This window comes from Oryzias melastigma, linkage group LG13, assembly GCF_002922805.2.
Source record: "Oryzias melastigma strain HK-1 linkage group LG13, ASM292280v2, whole genome shotgun sequence".
Taxonomy (NCBI): domain Eukaryota; kingdom Metazoa; phylum Chordata; class Actinopteri; order Beloniformes; family Adrianichthyidae; genus Oryzias; species Oryzias melastigma.
Window position 1 is genome coordinate 26,523,757 of NC_050524.1, and position 18,158 is coordinate 26,541,914.

The following is an 18,158-nucleotide window of genomic DNA, read 5'->3' on the forward strand; positions in this document are numbered from 1 at the left end:
GATCATCTTGTAACAACTATTGTTTTTGGTGTTCATTATATTTTTTAAGGGTTTTTAGGTTCTTTAAAGACCTACTCAGATGAAAGTTTAATTTTTGGTGTTTCAAACATGTTAATGTGCCATTTTTCTTATGATGGAGAGCATATATTAAGACAATTACATTTAAAAAATTAATTGAAATCTGCACCTTTTTCAACTGCCATGATTTTTGCACCAAATTTGTCAGTGAACACCTGCTGGCCATCATATGTAACAATCAGCTATTTTTTGTATTCATCAAGTTTTTAAGACTTCATTGATTCTTTAAATTGATATATTTCCAACACAGATTTGACTACAATGCTCTTTAGTTATTCTATTTCACCATTCTATTGCATTAAGCATGTAAGATGATGGGCTTAGCTATCAGGAACAAAACAGACTGAACGCTTTCAAAGTTGCATCGTGTTTGGGCTCATTTTCTTCCTCCAAGCTGCAGCAAATTTCACTTTGAGTGGGTTGATATTGATTGGTTTGTCTTATTGAGCGCAATAGTTTTTTTTTTTGCTACATAGACAGCAATAAAAACTACTCATATTTTTTCCCCCTCTGTATGTGTGGCTTCTAGTTACCAAACGCACAAAGTTGAAAGGGAAGCTGTGATTGGAAGGACAGGTTGACAGATCTGCACACACCTGCTGCCACAGCATCTAGATAGAGGATCAGGAACACATCATGTTCATCTTACTGTCAGAGGTTTTAGTTTCAAGTGAATCCGAGCCTCTGAGACCTGATCTAAATGTCTTCTGTTCTGTTCTGAGAGTTTTGAACAAAATAAAATGTAAATGTAAGGTTTTTGACAATTTATGCCACTGTCAGAAGGACAACTGCCACCATGCGATGAGGAAGCATCAATAGATTCTTCAACATTTCTTGCCATTTTGAAAAGCATTGGTGTAGTCAGGAATTTAAATGGCAGCAGTCAGGTAGGCATTGGAGATGACACTATTACGAAATCAGCCTGTCCCTGCACTGCCACCGGGTGGCTGCGTGACAACTGACCAATGTAAGAAAAATTGTCCGGTCACTGTAAGATTTGTACCTTTTCTTAAAAACTTAAAAGCACTCTTAAATGCCAAATAGTGTGTAAAAATGCGATTGCCACTTCTCAATTATACTGCCACCCGACCACCTGCTGAATTTGCTGAGATGCTCCCATTTAGCTTGCCACATTTTTCAGCATTTTGGGATATGTGCCGAAGTCTTAAAAGTGTTGGACCGTTAGTACTTTTAAAACAGTCGTCCGGTTTGATGATGTTACTGATAAATAGTAGCTCTGACAGACAGATCTGTTTGCATGTAAAATGGTCCAAATCCATCAGGGAATGAGTTTCTGGATTATTTTTGAACCATTTTCAGAAATTATATTCTGTTATCTTGAGAAATATCAGCTAAACCTTTTAAGATTGTGATTTACAAATATTAGAAGGATTGGCTGTTCTTGTCTTTAAAATATTTTTTTACATAAGTGGTTTATTACTGCAGTGGTGTCATAAATCTGGTGGAAATTATTGAAAGTTTCAGTTAATTGTCCCTTTGGTATGAGTGTGTGTTTGTCTGCCCTGTGATTTACTGGAAAACCACTCGGTGTTTCTTATCATTGCTCAACGGTGCCTGGATAGGCCCCAGCAAAGGCCTAACAGCTCGTCATCAGCCACCATGGCTCAGCACCTGACGGCGAGGTGCTTCCTCCAAAGCCAGAACAGGATCGTCCTTTGTTTTTAGGATCTCCACAGGAAGTCTGTTCAGTAACTACTTCCCGTCAGCTCTCATCCGGATTTTGACAAGCTCCTTCTGCTTGTAGTGCTCATATTTGGTGTTGATGAGCCTTGACAGCTGGCTGTCAGACTCTTTCACCCTGAGGTGATGAACTCTATGGAAGGTCTCCAAGTCCTCTGGTGGTTTGAGCTGCTGTTGGATGAAAGTCCTGTCTGTAACCTCTGGGTTTCCCCTGCAAATTTTAAATCCCCAAGCTGGCTGATGCTTGGAGGGCAAAGAGAGACGCTTTTTCTATTTTTGTTCCGAGAAACGTTGCCAATGAGGGAAATCATCTTCTTCCTGAGGCCTTGGTTCATGCAAACCATGAGTTAGGGTTTTAAGGAGCATTAGCAGCAGGTTGAGGCAGAATCAGTGAAGTCAGGACATCACAATAACAGCAGCTCGGAAACTAAACTGCTATGTGGTTCCCACATAGCAAGTCTCAATAAACTTCTCCAGGTCCTTCAAGCTGATGTGGTCCTAAGCTCTTCTTCCCTACTGTAATATGTTGTTTTTACTTGGTAGAAGGTCCAAACAGCAAGATTGTTTAGCTAGATTTAATCCAACACACTTGTCCCATTTTATCTCACAAGGCATGGGTGGTTCCAAAAATTATTACTTCTTAGAAACTTTTCTAAAATTGTTATTGTGTTGTTATCGTTGTCTTAACATAAAACATTGAAATAGAAAAGCTGAAGATAAAAAGAAATAAAACTAAAAATAAATACTAAAAAACAATGTGTGCAGGTCAACAGCTTAAAAGTAAGACCACAACAAATTGATGCTTATGCCGTTTAAGAGACATAAAAGCTTAAACAATGTCATCAGTCTCTGTAATAAAAAGAAAAGTGGTGCTTCTAAAAGGCGCCTCCTCCTGTTTACAGCATCACGTTGTCATCACTTTAGTTTTTTTTTGGTCTTTTGATGAATGTTGGAGCAAAGCTGGCTTCAGTCAAAATACTTTTAAAAAACTCAATATCTGTTTTTTTTAAACCTCTGTTTTTTTTTATAAATCTTTGTCCACATGTTTGTATCTTCAAATATGCACTCACACACATCCTTGTTTTGCTTGTTTTGTGTTTTTATGGCTCCAGTGCATCACTTTAGAAGGTGCAGAGGATTGCAAGATTACTGATTTTTTTCTTAGAATCTTTAATACAAATCTGAAGCAAAGCAGAGACTTGCAGACCAAAAAAATCAAACACAAACTGCAAGAAAGAGATCAACACTCTGTGTGCCACTTCTTTATAAATGTAACACCTCTAATGGAGCTCCTCGCTTCTGCACAGATTATTCATAAAAAGGTTGGTTTGGTTGTCACCAATTCTCCTGTTCTCCAGATTCTCTCTTAATGGTCAAAGGCAATTTGTGATGAGACACATGTGATCAACGTCCATCTCGGAAAATTAAACAAATGTGCGTGTGCATAGAAAAACTGAAAAGATGGATTTTCAGAATAAAAGAACATGTAATTGGCTTTAGAAAAGTGAACACTCTTGATATTTTTCAGGCATAATTGCTGCAAATCAGCTTTTATGGTTTTTATGCTATTATAATTAGTTTTTGAGTAGTAATTGGCTTTTTTTCTCTACAGTGTTGGTGTAATAGAAGAGCAATGGCTAGTGCAATAAGTATCACCTAATTATCAAAATTCTTACAGAAATGGTGGTATAGTCAAGACAAAGGCTAATGTTACAGTTTAATAGGAGTGATTTTTTTAACCCTTCAAAACCTGAAGCGCAATCGGTGACATTTAACCACAAAATCTTTAACATACTCTAACTTTTCAAGCGGTAACATGATCAACGTAATTCCAGCAGATTCTGAAGGCGAAAAGCGGCACGAGGTGCTTTTCTACTTCAGAATCTGCTGGAATTACATTTATTGCGTTAACAATTAAAACATTACAGCAAATCACAAGAACATAAACACTGGAGATTCTGTGTTAAATGGTTTACAACAGTAGCATTAGTAGAGCTTAAGTTGGCTTAAAGACCCACTCTGACCATCTTTTGATCTGTTTCAAAGCCTTTGCAGTGGTCTTTTAATTATAATTATACCACTTTTAGCCAAAATCAAAAATGCCTGTCATTTTCTAGGACATAGTTTCTGTGGAACTAATTAGAAATTTGCTTCTGAATTGTGGGCGGGACTATTGGTATGGAGCAACCCCGCCCCTTTTACCTTCTCATTTACATGCTCTTTTGCTAGCTTACAGCCTCTGACACACTCAAGCTAACATGAACAGCGCAACAAGTCAGATGCCAGCTCAGACATCAGTGGATCTATTTTATACAAGTGGATACATCAGAATTGAGTAAAACAGGGAGCTTGTGGCCCGGCCGTTGTATTTTCTATGTCACAAATGTGTTGTTTTTCGTACCACTTTTTTCTCTTCTCCTGATTCACAACCATTTGAATAAAGAAATAATATAAATGCAGTTATGTATGTCCTCCATCCTCAAAAAATATCAAGAAAACGTGTTTAAAACGCCAAAAACACATTATTCATAAGAGGTGGGTCTTTAATTATTTCATCATGGATATCCTCACAGTAGGGTGAATGGGAAACGCATTAAAAAGTGGAAATAGTTCATACATAAAGGTGCATTATGGAAGGGGGACTCATGAATAGGAGGGAAGAGGAAATTGGGATAAATGCTATTGAAGTTGAAACAAAGCAGTTTAGTCAGCAGGGGTCACTTCATCTCTGCCGCTAATGCTCTTTCCCTGACACGTCTCAGCACACATGCAGGCACGGCTCCTCGTTTCATTTCTTCCAACTTTTTCCCCTTGTTTTCTGGCTTCATCAATTCTGACACGGAGAAGAGAGAGGAGGATAATCACATTAGGCCAGACAGCGGAGAGAAGACTCTTTCTGGCAGGTGCTGTGGAGAGACCTGGTCCTCGCACTGCAGCCCGGCAAGAACAAAAGCTGCCAGGAGGCCTGTGCGGTTGATTCAGTGACGCCAAGCTGCCACAGTGATTTCCCAGCGCCCATTGAAAGTGCAGCACAACTGAGGCAAAGTCACTGTCAGGTGTCCTTATCTGAAGTACTCTCCACATTTGCAGCATCAAGCAAAAAGTCACAACGACCTCATTTTTTTTTTTCCTTTTTCCTCTCATTTTTGGGTAATGCAACAACTGTGACTGTGATGGCCTTTTTTCTGGATTCCTGTACTTTTAGTGGAAACTTTTTGACACTCATTTCTTTAGGCACATCTTCAGGTTTTGAAGTTTTCAGTGTGGATTAGATTTGACTCATCAGGGCGACAGATCATGTCAGATGTTCAGGAGATAAATGCAGCAGATGGACAGTGATGATGCTGGTAAAAGGATTCTGAGGTTAAGCTGCCAGCGGGGAGCCCCAGAAGGAAACCAAAGAGGAGGTTCATGGATTTACTGAAGGAGGACATGAAGGTGGTTGGTGTGAACGAGGAGGACGCAGGAGAGGGTCAGACGGAGGCGGAGGATTTTCTAACCCCAAAGGGAGCAGTCAAAAGGCAAAGGAGCGTAAAACCAGTGAGAGGTGTGAAAACACCATAATGTGAAAACATCTGTTCATGTTGTGGTGGATGGAGAAATCGTCCATTCTGCAAAAAATATGTATGCATGCTTATTATTAAAATATAAAAAATCCTCTTGAGTAAGCTGAAAAACAGGTGTTTTTATAATTTTGTTTGGAAGAATTTTTTTTATCTAAAATGTTTTGAAGCCACATCCCTGATAAAAGACTTTATTTAGATTTCTTTTTTCCATCAGTTTAAAATCCATTCTTATTTCCAGGGTATACTACTTTGTCTGTTTTTTGTTTCAAATACTGCATCCTAATAAGATCATCTGTAAAGCTGGGAAATAAGGTGGCCCTGAAGTGCAAGTCACATAAACATTTTATTAAACATCATGACATTATTTTCATTTTTTTAACATTTCATTTTGTTTTCTGAAATGTGCAAATGAGCAAAATTTGAATAGTTGCTGAAAAATTTGCTGAAAGAAATTTGTTTTTTTCCACTCTGATAATTTTTTACAGTTACATAAAAGCGTTCCCAGTAGTCTTAATTATGTTTATGCCATTTTTAGCCAAGTTCAGAAACCGTGTGTCTAGTTTTTGCAGAGCGACAGTATTTCACTAAAAATTTGCCTCTGTGTTGTGGACAGGACTTCTCCTCTTCCCATCATCCATCTGTTTACACTCTATCCCCCTTACATTCCCTCACCTGCCTTAACCTAACATTACTGGTGCAACAAAAAGAGCAATATTTGAACTATCCAGCCGTACAGATATGAGTCAAGTATCAGCTCAGACAAGGAAACCAAAGACCTAAATGGATCTAGTCGTCTACAAGTGCATCAGAATAAAGGTGACTTGCCATAGTAGCTTTTAAATTACACCTACAAGTTTTCTCAAACAGGGTTCTGTTTATTTTCTGCTCCATATTTAACAATGATTTGAATAAAGAAATACTTAGAAATGCAATTTCGAGCTTTTGTTTTTTTATCATCAGAAAAATACCACAAGAACATGTTAAAAAAACAGAAACTAATTTTTCATTAGAGTGGGTCTTTAAATAATTCTTTAATAACAGTATTTATAAATAAAAATAAAAATTTGTCCTGTTGCATTGATGCTCATAATTTCTTAAAAGAAACTAGCTTTTTTTAAAATAATGTTTTAACAAGCTTTATGTTTAATTATTACTCATTCTTACTTCCAAATTTGATAATTTGCCTGCAATATCTTTTTTCTCTTACTGTCTGACAAAAATACATATCAAGCTGCCAAAGATTGTCATCATAACACTTATTTTTCTGGTTGTAGTTTTGACCCCAACAAAACGTTGAGTTATATATTTCAAATCATATTAATTCCTTCTGTAATTTGTGTTTAGAGGTCTTAACATCCGGAACCCCTGACTCCAGTGAGTCAACGTGTCAGTAGTATTTTCTGGCAGTGGTGAAGATAAATCTCCTTGGATGTCTCTTAAAAGCCACATCAAAACCCCTCAGGCTTTCTGTGGCCGATGATCCTATTAGAGATATGAGAGCGCTTAAACCAAGACCAATAATGAACCCACACCCCTGTAATCTTTTGTCTGTACATCTAGTGTGATCAGAGTGTAGAGTGTCTGCTCCGTCAGCTCCCACAGGGCTCTCCAGCATGTCCTCTCTGTCACACTCTGTTTGTTCAGCTGTTTTTTTTCCCGCATCTCCGATCTTCTCAGCACTGATCTGTAGCTGCTATTAAGAACATCACTTTGTTTTTACTGCTTGTCCATCTTCTCCTCCTTTTTAGTGCATGTGGACCCTGCACAAGATCAAAGAGAAGCCATCAAAGCGAGATTGGATCTGTTGATGTTTATCTCCTCCCTCACATGAGGCGTTTTAAATTACCCATAAGCCTCTGCCTCAGGACTGCAGAGTTTTTGACTGCAAAGGGTGAGGATCGAACTGCTATGTATCGCTGAAAACATTTTAGATTTCATATTTAAAATGATCACATTATAGAAGATTTTTCCAAAATATCTTGTTTATTTGGTTTGTTGTTAGATCTGCATTCGTTCTTTAGTCTAGTCATAAACAAGAAGAGAAAATTGAAGACAAAACTGACATGTGCCGTTAAATATTTTATCATGTAGTTTTACTATATATATATTATACACCTTTGTAGTCATGAAAATACCTATTGTCTGAATTATATCCAGACATATTTCTATATTCTTTAATGCCTGTTTTATGTCTGATTGACCCCTCCCCCCTGGGATTCCAAACAGGAAGTCCATGCTGGTTCAAAGAATCCATAATCTCATAAACTTCTATAGAGAAATAAATAGTTTTATCTCAGATATTCTCTGCGCATAAGAGGGGAATACAGTAAATTCATTCCATTAAGACAATTTTTGAAAACCAATCTTGGGTACAAATGGCACAAAGAGCTTCAGGATATTCATGTCTTGTTCTGTTAGAAATGTGGAGCACTTTGCATTCAAGCCCCGAGCTCTTTCTCTGATTGTTTTAGCCTGTAGTTACTTTCACTTTAAACAGTTTTCAGTCCCAAAACCAAAGAAATGTCCTCTGCTGCAAACCATCCTGTTCTATCAGGGAAATATTCAAGACAACAGAGTTTCTAGCTTCTTTTCGGTAATCTTTATTCTTTATTTCTTTTAAATATAAAGCGTCTTAAGCCTAAATTTAGCATGAAGATGTCAAAATAAGAAACTGACTCTAACAAAAAGTTAGGCCTAGTGTCATCTTTAGTGAAAAAGATATATACCACTCTACATTTGACCTTAAAAAATGTTTAAAAAAAAAAACTAAATTAAAATAAGAAGTAACAAACTCCCAACATTCAAAACAAGCTAATTTCCCGTCTTTTTTTATTGTGCCAAAGCACCAGGCTGTAGAAATAACTGCATTCATGAGAATCAATCATGTTCCCGTCAGCAGTCCGGCACATGCGGCTTCATTGAAGGTGTTTGTGAGTCTGTGTGGGAGAAGTAGATTGAGGTGAGCAGAAACGCTCTCCTAAATGACTTCACTGCTTTGTGCTCTGACCTCATTAAAACAGCCCCATCACTTCATTAGCTTGTGTGGAAACCTCATTACAGTCCTCCATGACCTCATCCTAGTAGTTTGTGCTGCATCACTGTACGGAAAAAGTCAAGTTTATGTGAGCCTCATCCAGCTTTCAACATGTCATCAAATCCCAGTGAACTTCAGGTCAGCGCAGTGAACATCTGTGTGAGCCGGGAAAGATTTTCACAATTTTCTGTGCTAAAACATTGTTCATTAGTGCGTCAAAACGGCTTCCTCTGACTTCATTTCAGAGACTTTCTAAAGTAAGCTGCTGCAAGTCATGTGAACAACTATTTATAATTATTTGTATGCATTATGCTTTTAGGCTTTTGTAATTTACTGCATTTGATAACCGTGACAACAAACTACTTTAACACAAGCATTATTACAGTTTTAATATTTGGTCGAAAAATAAATGTAAGATATAATTTAGGCTGTTTTTCATGTGTAATAAAAAATGCTGCTAAACATTAACAGGATTTAAGAGAGACCTAAACTGCTCAAAATACCTTAAAATATAAAAAGAGTGTTGTCACTTCACCCACATGAAGTCAGCTTATAAATTGATGTAAGATTCTTTCATACTTCCAAACCTTTTACGTTTTTAATCTGGGACTGTGAAGTATTTGTGCATATATGTGTTTGATTTATATAGTATGAAACCTCTGATCCTTCCGTTGTCATGTCAACTCTTGTGACTTGGACAATATTTGGTCTGTGATACTTGTTAATCAGAGTCTTGATGCTGTTTTGACATCAAGAAGCTTATTTGCATTTGTCAGGGCAAAAATTGCATCCAAATGGGGTCAAATGAGAGCAAAAGTGCTTATATAAGTGTATTTTGTAAAGATTGTGGAATTTTAGTTGTGTTTCTCTGGTTTGTTTTTTTAGTTTAGGTTCATTTTCTGCGCATGGATCTTTCAATCAGCTGCTTATACTAACTGCACAAGTGGGTTTTATTGACTTATTTCAGCATCTTTTTGGATTTCTTCTGTTTACATTCAAGTGCAAACAACACATAATCCATGAGTTGAACCACTACAGGGTAAATCAGGTTGCAAAGAAATAAAAAAATGTTTTAACCTTTAAAAATAATAATAATAAAAAAATACAATATGTCTAAAGTTGAACTTTTTTTTCTCACAGTATGTTTAGTCACATGATGAATCAGCATCACCTGGAATCCTTCAAAATCTTAAATTGAATTCACTGTTTACGCTTTATTTTTTTTTTAACTGCGAGACGCTTTCAACATAAACCCCGATATGAACTGAATGGTCTGTTAAGCACGGTGATTGAAAGGGGACGTATTCAGAGAGAGAAGAAACCAAAAACTCTCCATATTTGTTGGTTTTCTGTCAGCACTGCGTCTCTGATATTTACGTGGATCTCAGGAATAAGCGACTCTGACATTCTGGACAGAGAACGCAAAGAAAACTGAGAGCGTCACGGTGCAGCGGTGACAAATTTTCACCTGAAGGTCTAAAAACACCCGATCGCTTTCACTGGAACATCAAACATGCACAACACATATTCATCTAGAATTCAAAAGATGCTCAAACTCACAAAAATGATTTCTGTGAGCTTTAAGCTGCCAGATAATCAGATTTTTGGCCTGCTCTTGGGTGTAGAAGGAGCTAAATGAGTCATGCCATATGCTCTATTATGGGCTGCAGAAAGATACGTGTGAAAAACGTAAAGAAAAACAATCACTTTTAACCTTCAAAAACAGAGGACAGGGCTGTTTGTTCATAAAACTCAAATTCTGGAAGACTACATGTAAATAAATCAAGCAGAGGTCAGTCACTCTTATTGATTTAGGCTGTTCATCACAGTTGTGATACATAGAAGGAACCAAAATCACTTTCTGTGATTAAAATTAATAGTAGTAGTGGTTTTTAGCCACAAAATGGGTTATATACAGTCACAGTAAGAGTAATTCCACATGGTAGCTGAACATGATACTATTTACTTTTAATACGCTTGTTAATTAATTAGTTTATGGGCCAATTTGCACTATTTTTTGCCTTAAATAATATGGACATAGGGTTCAAAAATTTAAATTTCTTAAATGAATTTGATCAAACAATTTGTGGATCTCTTCTTTAAGCTAATTACATTGACTTTGTGTTTTTGTCTTACACATATACAGTGTCACACTGAGTACATCATTTTTTTATGTTATTCCTGGACTATTCATTTGATGAAATATTTGTATGATAACCCAACCGGACATAATGTGCGCTTTATTTGTCTAAACAGTGAATGGAAACACATGTGCGCTACAATCAGTGTGTAGATGATGGTTCAAAGAAGCCTAACAGGGAATTCAAGCCTCAGCATGTTGTAAAAGCCATATGGAGGATATGCAGTGCTGAACACAGACCATATGCTTTACACTGCAAATGACAGACTGACATTGCGCTTGAGTGACTAAAACTTATCGAGCTTACCATCCAGAAATGTCTACATTAATACAAGCATTAAAAACGCAAACATTAAACAGGAACAATGTGTTTTGTTGGCTTATTTGTTGTGGCAAAATAATTTATCTTTATACACATGAAGATGCAGAATTGCTTTTTTTTATTTTTAAGTCATTTGTATCAAATTCTGAAAAATATCAGACACAAGAATGAATGAAGCACTGAAAAAAAGACATATCAGGACAGGATCTACTAACAAGGTATCAGGAATTTATCAGACACAGATGACCTCAGGGGAGGATTTCTTTTGGAGTAAATCTTTGCCTAAAGCTGCACACAAGCCAAATGAATGGATAACTCATTTACAAGAATGCCAGGTTCATGCAGTGTTGTTTATGATTAAATCTAAATCTTAGTGTTTGTAAAGGTAGTTTATTTAATTACAAAAACACTAACATCTTAATGAAATTCATGAGTGCTAAATAGTACAAAATCCTGCCTTTTATTGTAAAATATTTTTTTTGAAAATTTAAAACAAAATGTTTTTTTTTTGGTTTCCTCTCTCACAGACCTATAAATACTGAAGCACAGTTGTAAGAAGGTCATAAAAGCTTCCAAATGTAGGTTTTGTGGTGTCTCTCACAGTGCTCTAAAGTATAATTACATATGGGATCATTTTGGGATCTATTAAAGTTCAATTTGATTCTGCTCCACACCTGGAAGGATTTGATGTACAGTCTTGACAATATCCTGCTAGTATAACTCACTCAATGGTAGTATGTGTTTATTTATATATTTTGTTGTGTGTCATTATGTCAGAGTGAGTTTGTGAAGATAAATGTTGACTGTGTGTGTGTGTACAGTGCGTGAAGAAGCTGTGAAAGCAGACTGCTGTGCTTCAAATTGCTTTTAGATTGTGCACCCTACAATTGCACGGCTCACGGAAGATGAACAAAAATGTAGGGAAGAGGTAGCATCAAACAATGGCGTTATCCATTTATCCACGTGATGATGATGATGATCATCTGTGTGTGCGAGCGGCTGCACGAGCCTCTTACTCAACTCCTGATTCAGAATCTTTTCATATGAGGATTCTGTTGACAGCCCAAACCAAAACCACTGTTTTCTCTACTTAACGAGTTAAAGGTATTTTAAGGCCAAGTATTCTAGGACAAGTTCTCTTTTTGCCCCTTACATTAAACTGTTCCTACTAACAGACAGGATTCAATACAAATAAACAATTATACATAATACTGAAATTATCACAAATCCTTTCATACTCGGTTCATGTTGTGCTCCACGTGTGATGGACCGCTCTGCACTCGCGCCGGCTCAGCGCAACCCAGCTCCAGCCGCTGAGTGCACACTCGGCCGCACTCGTACATTCACCCTCAGCAAAGGACTGTTGTCATGGTAGATTGGTCAAAGTTGCATTAAAATTTTGATGAAAATGTAACGTTGAAGGGTGAGGAACAAATCTTGGCTTTCCTTGAATTTGCGTTAATAGTTGCGAAATCCTGGAGGGACTGTCTTATGTGAAACATTTAAATCTGAAGTAGCTGCAAGAATTTCCTAGGAAGGGGGTGCAGATAACAGAATATAACCAGTCCTCAATGCACACACACACACAGATGTATTTTTAAACATGCGTCTAAATTTGTAAACCATGTAAACTCAAAATTAAATTGAATTGAAATGAGTGGGTTGAAACAATTGAAAAAAGAAATCAATCTAGGCTCTGGTGAATTGAATCAAATCGATTCTAGAAATTATTATCGATACCCAGCCCTACTCTAAATGCTGTATCTTTGACACATTTTTATTCATTATGTCCTTTTGTCTAACGATAAAACTGCCTTTCAACTATTTTTGGATTTATGTCAAATTTGTCACAGTAAATCAGGTGAATGAGGTCCTTTAACTTTTGGCTTCAATTTGACGTTCATAATCCAGTGAGTGATGTCAGAAACCATACGTGTAGTATGTGTATGTTTATGGTTATCTATCATTGATGTTTTGTTTTAAGGTGAATAGGTTTGGGTCACATGGTTTTAACATGCATTTGATTTGAGATGTGTCTCATATGAAACTTTAGCTTTTGAAAAAATGAAAAGTGTCTCTCATTCAGGCTACTGCTAAATCTGTTCATCCGACGGTCCTGGGACAGACTCCAGTGACCCTAATGTGAAAAATTAGTGAGAGATTTGTCCCAAAATCAGGCAAAAGGAAAAGGCATTTTGCCTCTTTCCACATGGGGAAACACCTTTTTCTCCTGGTGGATTGATGACAGCACTTAATTGCTGCAATTCATCATCAGAGCCCAAGCTGGTGTTTCCGGAGGTTAGGAAGGTAGAGGAGGAGAAAAATGAAAAGGCAAGCGTTTGAACATGCTGCCATGGTGCAGGCAGAGACCTTGTGTTGACGCACTGATGCTTGCCAGGCTGTTGAGAGTTCACAGGCATCTGAGGTCCACGTGACCGTCCCCTTCAGCAGCAGCAGCAATAGTTGCATAACAGGTACCAACCTCCAAACATAAAGGGAAGTGGGTCAATGTATGGCAAGACAAAAGCAGGGATTTTAACGTCCTGGAGAAGAAAATGCTAAAACACATGGCTGCAGTAAACTCTCCTTAGGAAGAACTACTTCTGAGCTTTTAGTTGTGTCCAAAATGACCAGAAAGAGTTTGGGAAAGCCAGAAACAGGAAAACACTTAAACAGATCTTTGGGCTCAATTTCAAGGTTTCAAGGTGATGGATGGAAACAGTTCGCTTTTATTGACATTTGTTTTGCCAACAAAAATGGAAAACAATCATTTTTTAAGAAGAACTTAAATGTTAGTTGAAACTAAATTTCCTATGTAGGAATGGAAAAGCCACAACCCCCGCCCCACCCGCCCCCCTAATTACTTGAGACAGAAATGATTCAAGATCGTTATAGGTCAAGTTGAGTATGGAAAGTAGCTTTGACATTCCTGAGCATCAGAAGATGACGTTATTTCCTATCACTGACCTCAGTATGAACGATCCTTGAAAGGTGATGAGATTTACACACATGAAGATTAAAAACAATCCAAGAATGCACTTAAAAGTAAAACTGACAACAGGAATATATGTTTTGTGACTACATCCACCAAATGGTGTATCAGTGGCTTTGGGGGAAAATATCACAAGTGACACAAACACATTGATGAAGGATTTTATAACTAAAGAAACTATAAAAAAGGTAAAGATAGGAAAGGACCAAGTAAAAACCAAAGAAATGAAATAAACAAAACCAGATTTCATTATCCTGACACCAAGACACCAAAACAATAGTCTAACGCAGGGACGTCAAACTTAAATGCTCAGGGTGCCAAAACCAAAAACACATCTTAGGTCATGGACTGAACAGAATAAACATTTATTTAACACACTAAAACTGTTAAATGTTAAAACTTTAGAATCATCAGCATTTAAAAACGTAACTTTTTAATGTGGACCAAACCTTGAGATACGGTGGTACCAGTATCCTAGCCTGGTACTCTAACCCTAGCCTGGTCCGCATCTGGTACCGCGTCCGGAACGGTATCGACCCACGTCTGGTATCGGGTTCAGGTCAGGGCAAGGATACCGGTGCGGCCAGGTGGTTGGGGACCCCTGATTTAATTGGAAAAGCCAGCACGTCAAAAACAAAACAAAAAAAGAAGAGTTGGAGACACCCAAAACATAAATTTTTTATGAGGAGGGTCCTTAACAATGCGTCAAAATGTGATGTTTTGATGCCAAAATGTTGATTAAAAACATTAAAATAGGAGGCACTGACCAGGTTACCCTTCCGCTCTCTTTGGGGTCCAGATGACTCCAACTAAATATTGATGTGTGATTCCTTCCATGACAAATGTGGACAAAGGTGGACAGGATTTTATGTCTGTCATGGACATTAGCGAAACTCAAAAATCAAAGATGAAAAAAAAGTTCACCGCACCGTCTTGTGGGGTCCAGATGACCCCACTTTTAATTTAAACAAACCAAGGAGAGCGGAAGGGGTTACCAACATTAGTAGAATGTAACACATATACAGGAGTTGACCCGTATGGGTGTTGTGGATTTTGGATCGTCTGGGCTCTGTGAGGGTTGAAGAGAGAAGCGGCTGCATTTAGGTGGGGAGTTCAGGTGTGTCTTGCAGTTCCCTTGAGGCTCGCATGGCCACTTCAGGGGTCATCAAGAAAATGAAACGTACCGCTGTCCTGTGTGTAGAAAGTGGCTAATAGAAATTACACGCATTTATGACATATGGGCAATGATGTCTTATGGTGCTTTTACACTGAAGTCATTAGTAAGGTATGAGGACTGGCTTCATACTGACCTGCACGGGGTCTGCTGGTGATGCCCACAGAAGCTACACTCTTTATGATCTGTGTTCCTTAACAGTACGGCTGCAAGGAGTACACACTTACTTCATGAACAGCACTACCAGGCTACTTGCGCAGCGTGAAGGGTTCAAGGGGGTTGAAAAAATTACAAATCTTCATGACACACTTGCATTTCACTTACTTTTCTCTCACTTACTCCTGCACGCTGTTTAAACGTTCCCTCCGACCTGTTACTCGCAGCATGCCCATAGAAAATAATGTGCATGAACATTTTCTCTCAACGGGTTCACCAAAAGGTCTACGACCTTGATATTTTGAGTCCAGGATGTGTGTGCCTAGGACAGTTTGGCCCATTTTTTACCCAGAGATAGTATTTATCCACCTGTATTGACCCATGAGGACAGTTTTGACTTAAGCTTAATGAAAGTAACAAGACTTCTGATTGTCTCCCCAAAAGAGGAATTCTGTTGATCAGCAAATAAATCTGATTGGTCAGTTTGCCATTCCTCCCTCAAGTGTCTACACTTAGTTGAGAAACAAACACTAAAAAATAAAGATTTAAAAAAGAAACTTTGCATGTTCCACTGCAGCTAAGTAAAATCTGAGTCATCTTATGTGCTGCCCACAAAGACAGAACACATAAAAGTTTCATGAAACACGTCTTTTAAGGTCAAAGCTGTCAGTAGCTCTGATAACTGAGTTGCTAAAATGAGAAATGTTACACGGTGTTGTGAAAAATTGCACAAATTGACATTTTGTTGGGTTGCTGAAAGATTCAGAATGAATCACTGTTTCCTCAGACAAGAGAGAAAAAACATATACGATGGATAATTCTTCTTTTAAAGAAAATATTCGGACAGTAGAATGCTTTGTTTGTGCCCTGAAAGTACATATGTCTTGGCAAAGTACAACCAGCGTTTTTGTCCCTCTGTTGGGGTAGGGTGATCTTTGTTGCACAGTGAGAAGAAATACATTTCTTAGTTTGGCTGTTCTCTGAAGCACAGGAGTTTACATTTAAATTGAAGTAATGCCTGTTTTTGTAGCCTTAGAATTTTTAAAGTTATAAAACTAATATTGTTGAGTATTTTCCGAGCACTGGCAGCGACTACTGATGATGTCATCAAGTGGTGGTGACGTCCAAAGCGGGAGAGGTAGGGGGAAGAATTTTGATTCGACCACAGAGTTCCATCATATTCCTGCCTGTGTGGAATGTATTTTTGGATTTGACCCTGGGGGAGAAACAAGCTGCAGTGACATCCATGATCGGGAACCACTAGAGTTTTTGGCACTCCAACAATGGATTGAACTCACAACTTATAGTCACAGAGTAAACACTACCACTACTACTGAACTGATAAAGTATGATAATGGACATCATTTGAGTAAGTACAAATACCCAACAAAATGTACTGTACATGCAAAAAAAAAGGATGTGTTTAAAATAAATGATTGACTGTGAAATATGTTTGTTAACCATGTAAAAACCCCAACAAGAAAAATATATGTAGTAGTTATTGGCCTGGGTGAATAACAAACACAATATGAAAATTAGGTTTTTAAAATCTGTCGTTTGCTTGAGCCAGCATTAAAGAACTAGTGTTTCTTTTTAGACTCTTCATAACTGTTTTTGTGGTTCAAATGAGAAATGACAGTGTTGCATGATTCAAAGCACAAAGGCATATTATGATTCTTCAGAGTGTGAATTCAAGCAGCGTTACTGCAGGACATCCAGCATGTCATGTGTGTGATTGTCTTGGATGTACAACAGTGTGTGTATTCATCCCTTCTGCTGGTAGATGAGAGAGAGGCATCTGGTGTGTGCTTAAATGGTGTGGAAACTCTGCTCACTCAGCCCACTGCTGGCATGCGCTGACACTGAAAACAGCACACAACCACTCTGGCTTTAATGGGGACCTGATGAAGGAATCGAGCTTTACTTTATGCAGCATCTTCAACAACACTGTTTAATCCAACCATAAACCAGTTTATAGTCATTTCTATTCAGTCTGCAGTCTACAAACTCATTCAGTGCATTTGTAAGATCTCCTTAATGTCTTAGTAACATAGACTGGGAGGTTAACCAATATGGATGCTGGTTTTTTTGGGTTGTCCCAGCCCATGAAGGGTCATAGAGGGGAGCAGCCAAATCTTAAGGTGGTTTTTGCAGTTTCCTTGACACTCACATGCCCACTTCAAGGGACGTCATTACAATCAGTGGTGTGAAGTACTTGAGTAAATGTACTTCATTACTTTACTTAAGTACTTTTTTGGCTACTTTGTACCTGTACTGAGTATTAAAAAAATATAAGCAACTTTTACAATCTGCTCATATGCATTTTTGATTTAATATGTACTCTTTACTCCACTACATTTGAACAGACACTACCGTTACTCATTACTTTGTGATTGTGCGCAAATCTACTTCACCATGGTTGGTTTGTTGGGCGGATTAGAAGATATCGCCATCGCCTATGTATGAGTTAAATCCAAGCGGTAACTCTAGTGGACGGGGTGGGGGTCCAACCACAGGAGGTAATAAAATGTTCCAGTGCCGCAACTGACCAGAGAGGCTGGGGCTTAGAGTGAGCAATTCCCCATTGATTGTCCTGAAAACCTTCCCACCTGTGATGAAGTTATCTTTAAGGCTCAACACTCCCCTACCTGTATCTGCTTGTGAGCGTGTTTTTGCAATACTGGCCCCAATAAGCTCCAAGAACTTTGAGAACCAGCTTTCGTTAAAGCTGAACAAAAATATCAACCTCGTCTGAGATTGAGAGATGGATCACATCTAAGTCAGCTCTGAATTTTAATTTACTAAGTTATACGGCTTCTTTTTTCTCTTTTTTAAGTGCTTGGGCTTTTTTTAATGTTTGAGTGGGGCTAAGACTGACTTTTTGTTCTATTTTTTATCTATTTTGCTCTGCCATTTTTAAACATTGAGGTGTTAAATTTAAAGTCATTAATTTCTAATATCAGAAAATAAAACCTCATGAATAAACAATTTATTG